The 5492-nt window shown below is 43.0% G+C and overlaps 1 pseudogene; it reads left to right on the top strand.

Moving 5' to 3' along the window:
• Positions 1-4217: 4217 nt before the first annotated feature.
• Positions 4218-4299, top strand: LOC140639265 (U4 spliceosomal RNA; annotated as a pseudogene).
• Positions 4300-5492: the final 1193 nt, after the last annotated feature.

Genomic DNA, 5492 nt, shown 5'->3' with positions numbered 1-5492 from the left:
TTCCTTCAAACTCCCCTAGTCTCCTCCAACCTGGGAGCATTCCTCCAACCTCCTCTTCCAGCCTCCTCCAGCCTTCTCCAGCTTCCTCCAGCCTCTTCCAGCCTCCTCTAGACTCCTAGTACAGCTATGACTCACGGTGAAGCTCGTGATGGTTGCATGATCTGTGATTCTAGCCCCCCTAACTTTTCTGGGAAATTTCCATTTCTTATGCCTCCTCTGCCCAGCTTGGCCTGACACAGATCTAGGCCCACAGAAGCCTTCTAAAGGACTTGCTTCTTTTTCTCTTAAGACCCTCCAGGAATCTGTTCACACCGTGGGAGGAAAGCTTCAATAACACTGAGATTGAATTTTCCTCCAGCCTGGGGGGATCAGGGGATTAAAGTCAGATTTAATTTGATTTTAGACAAATAAAGTACTGTGACATTTATTACACACCTGAGTTGCTGGAGAAAAATTCTGACCTGCTATGTAATGTTTGCAGGGCCGCCGAGCAACAGCGGTGCAGACCATGTCCTGCACCAGGCGCCCCGCTGAGGGGCATCCTGTCTCTGCCCAGAAGGAGGGTGAACTTCTGCTAGTTCCTACAACATCAGTGTTTGTCCATCAAGTCCTGTACCTACAAGCTGCAAACCCCTAGGGGATTTGGCGTGTATTCTGGTACCATCCTTGGATAGGGAATGAACTGGAGGAAGCAGGGCAAGAGTAGCTGATGGAGGCATGTCAAGGGACTGTGCAGGGGTCCAGGAGTGAGGCCAGGAGGTCTGGACCAGGGCAGTGCCAGTGAGAGAAGGGCTGTGACTGCAAGTAGATGGCGCTTAGTCTCCACAATATTCAGACAACGGAGAACAAAGTGAGCTTTGCCTTGTTCTCCTTCAGTCTTCTGACTTCAAAAATATTACTTTTCTTTATATTTTAGGTTTTTTTTTTTTCAACAAAACCAATGTTCAACACTGCTATCAAATCTGCTGGCGTGGCTCCCAGGAGAGGACATGCCCACCACTTGTTCATCCCTTCACTTGTTCCTTTACCAAATATTTACTGAGCAGCTACTATATGCCAGCTTCTACTTTTGGAGCCAGGGCCCAACAGTGAATAAGTCAGACAAAAATGCCTGTTCTTGTGGAACTTATATCTCAGTGGAGGAAATGAGCAATAAATACAAAACATAAGAATATTTCATAACGTGATCAAAAGTGATGAATATCATGGAGAAAACGGGTGAAGAGATGTAGAGAGAGAAGGGACAGATGCCACTGAAATGGGGTGGTTCTGGTGAGCCTTTCTGAAAGATGCTGTGTGAGAACTTTTGGAGGTGCAAGTGAGCTGTGGAAGTATCTGGCGTAAGACTCTTCTGGGTAGAGGGAACAGCCAGTGCAAGGGTCCTGGGGCAGGATAGTGTCTGGCACACACAATCTTCACACTGCCTACTATACTCCTTATCATTCTCTACTTTTTGCACACTCCCCAAAGTGGGGCACTTCTATTCCAGGTCTCACCTCTATGTGTCAGGAGAATACCGGAAGTTTTAAGATGAGCAGGGTTCACTTCACTGAAGTTTCAATGTTATGAAATTTTTTAATATTAAGAAGTAGGATGCAAAACTTAGACTAAATTTTAAGCTAAAATAGGAGGCTTGCAAGAAATATGTTCATAATGGATCCCAAACTTCTCTTCTTGTCTTGGGAGCCATGAGATATTTCTACTATCATTTAGGGTACCTAGGTGGGAGTGGATGAGATGATAGGTGTACACATCTCTCTCTCATGGAAGGTTTTATTTTTTAAAATCATTATTGCCTTTGCTGGACACCTTGATGGCTATAGAGCATTCTGGATAGAGAGTCATCCTCCTGTCTTCTTGCTTCTATATAAGCTGCCTGCAGCCCTCTAGGGCCTGGGTTCAGATCTCTCACTATAAAGGTCTCATGTGCACTTCATATAGGTGCCAGGAGGGCAAGAAAAGGGGAGGGAAGTAGGCTGAGTGTAAGACAACAGGGAGTGTGGCAAACTGGAGAACATCCAGCCTCTATAAAAGGAGCAGCTTCTCCTTACCTCTAGGAAGACCCTGCAAGCCATACTTTCCCATTTTTTAAAAAAGATTTTATTTATTTATTCATGAGAGACAGAGGAGGGCGGAGAGAGAGACAGAGAGAGAGGCAGAGACATAGGCAGAGGGAAAAGCAGGCTCCCTAGAGGGAGCCCAATGCGGGACTCGATCCCAGGGCTCCAGGATCACACCCTGAGCCAAAGGCAGACACTTAACCGCTGAGCCACCCAGGCGTTCCTATTTTCCCATTTTTTAAAAGCAAAATCAGACACCTGGATGTTATGCAAAAAATATATTGATTTTTCAAATATAGACAACTATATTAAAAATCTCTGTAGGCAAAATTTGGGGAAATAGCCCTGCAAATACATGCATTGAAACCCAGAGCAATAGGAAAAGCCCCTGGGGAGTCCCGACTTGGTAGCTGATGGAGGCCTAGTGACACGTGCTCTGTTCAGTCCTTGAATTGGACCCAGCCTGATGAGGTAAGTAAGTTTCCTTGGCATGACAGGCCACCTTCAAGGGTGAGTGAGTTCATCCTAGATAGATGGTGGAGCACCTGGCTGGAAAACCTCAGTTTCCTACTCAAGGACTGAGTCTGGGGGTTACATGTCCAAACTATGTCCACATCACTCGTTACTTACAAGTATTAAGCACATTTGATCTGAAAGGGAGAACTCATAAAAATAAGAAATTTAGGGGATTCTAGATCCAGGTGTTCAGAAACGTCTTCGGGAAACTGCCTTTCTCCTCTGACTCTGCTTTGTTCTGATGTCGGTATCAGGGAGGCTCCCACCACAGAGTGCCAAGATGTTTGTCTGCAATGGCTGACTTGTATGTGGCACCTCAGCAACCCCTTAGAAACAATGCCTATTTTCTGATAGCTCCAGCAAAAGTCCTTGGTTTGGGTCTAATGGAGCTCTGTTGAGTTGCATGCACACATTTAGAGACTGGAAGAATTACATCAATGGGAGTGGAGTAGGGGCCCCTAAATCAAGATGGCATTTCCAGGAGATATGGAAGGGTGGGTGTTGGGAAGGCAAAACCTATAGGATTCTCATTGGATATAAATATTGGACAAGAAGTCTCAGCTTTCTAGGCATCATCTGACGCTCCTTCCTCTCCCTTCCTGTATCTTCCAGCCAGCCATCCCTGTGGCCTTTGGCAAGGAGACACTGTTGCTCCCATCTTGGCAGGCATATTGATCACCTGTCAGAGTCTTGACACCCACATTTAATTTCATATGGTGTGTCAGAGCCTCCTGGACCTCAGCCTCCACCGCTGCCCATCCCTCTCTGCTCCCTGGCAGCCACTCTCCTATTCTCTTTCCCACAAGAGATGAGCTGTCTCATGTTTTCTGACTCTCACTTGACTGGGGTGTGCTTATATTTTATTCTTTCTACCTCTTTCCTAGACTCTCAATTCCTCAGTTCTCTAGTGAGGCCCTGAGAAAGATCCCCATTCTGCTATTTCCTAGATGCTACTCCCTTATACTCGAGATGCTTCCTGTCCTATCCATGGGATGGCAGACCTTGTCCAAAGCATTTTGGATGCGACCCAAGGCTCCCATAGGCAAAGATCCTTTGAAGCCAAATGGGTTAACTGGGGGAACAGGGCTGAGCAGGAGGACAGAGGCTACTACCTAGAGGGAGATTCCAGGTTATATCACAGGGAAGATAAGCCTGCAGAGTCCAGTGAACTCTCTGAGTTGAAGAAATGGATTTAGGAGTCTGGGAAGGCCAAAGCAAAGCAGCTGGAGTTCACAGGGTAGAGTACTGGATAAGAGAGCATCATGGAGAGAAGGAAGAGGGAGACAGAGAAAAAGAGAAGGAGATATGGGGGTAGAGGATCACCCACTCCAGTCTTCACTTGCCTAATTTTCAACATGTGTGTATCAGGAAATCCTCTAAGATTGGGGAAGCAACCACTTGAAAAGATTCGAGGAGCCATCACTGGAGTTCCCACAGGGCTGGGTATAATTTCTGTTCCCATCAGCCAAACTTCATAAAAATTACAAATTATTGGGTAAAAAGAATACTCAGTAGTCCTGCCTAACAGTTTAAAAGTAAAGCTCCCCCCCAAAAAAGATCAAATTGTCCCAAATGTAAATTTATAGCATCCCTGAACAAAGCACAAGAATATTTATGGGAGTAAAAATATTTTCAGCACACAGCTTTGCGCAGTGGCAGTATTGTAGCCAATGAGGTTTTTCTGAGGTGCCATTATTGCTAATTGAAAATATTTCCAGCACCCAACAAAATCCATAATAGTCTGGCATTCAACAACAAAATTACCAAGAATGCAAAGAAGTAGGAGAGCATGAACCATAGTGAGGTGGAATATCAATAAATTAAAACCAATTGATAGATGAAACACATGATATAATTAGCAGAAAAAGACATTAAAAGCATTATTATAACTATTTTCCATATATTCAAGGAGCTAGAAGAAAGATTATGTGCATTAAGTAGAGATATGTAAGATATAGAAAGAGGTGTTATTAGATAAAATTCAAGATGCTTAGTTAAGTCTGAATTTCAGATAAACAATGAATGATTTTTTTTTAGGTGTAAGTATACCTTCAAATACCACATATAACATACACATGCTAAAAATCATTCATGATTAATCTGAAATTCAATATAAATTTGCATCTTGTATTTTTATTTACAAAATCTGGCAACTAAAAAAAGACTCAGATTGAACTTCCAGAGATAAAATCCACAGTGACTGTGGTATAGATGTATATACCCAGTGAATGGAATTAAGAGCAGATTGGACTTTGTAGAAGAAAAGATAAAAGAACTTGAAGACATAGCAATAAAAACTCTCCAAAATAAAAGAGAGAAGAGGGCTAGAAAAAAATAGAGAACAGTAACCTAATAAATACACATTTAATTGGAGTGGGTGCCTAAAGGGCCAAAGGGGATAAAAGAGTATGCAAAAATAATAAGCACAAATATTCCAAATCTGACAGAAACTTTGAAGCCCTAGACAGAGTGAGAGAAGATATATATCACCAATATCAAGAATGAAGAAGGTGGAGTTATGGAATCACTGTAGACTTTATAGTTCCTGAGAGGACAGTAAAAGGATAGATGAATAATGCTATTTTGATACATTTGACAATGCAGATAAAACGGAAAAGTTCCTTTCAAGAGACAAATGAGCAAAGCTCTCAAGAGAAAACTACAATCAGAATAATATTTTTTTAAAAATATTTTATTTATTTATTCATGAGAAACACATACACACACAGAGCCAGAGACACAGGCAGTTAGAGAGCCAGGCTCCATGCAGGGAGCCAGATATGAGACTCGATCCCGGCACTCCAGGATCATGCCCTGGGCTGAAGGCAGGCACTTAACCGCTGAGCTACCCAGGAGTCCCCAATCAGAATAATCATATCTCTCAAAGAAATTGAACTTGCACTTAAAACAAAGAAA

This window comes from Canis lupus, chromosome 8 (assembly GCF_048164855.1).
Source record: "Canis lupus baileyi chromosome 8, mCanLup2.hap1, whole genome shotgun sequence".
Lineage (NCBI taxonomy): Eukaryota > Metazoa > Chordata > Mammalia > Carnivora > Canidae > Canis > Canis lupus.
Note: the sequence above shows the minus strand (reverse complement) of the source record. Positions and strands in the feature narration are given on the sequence as shown.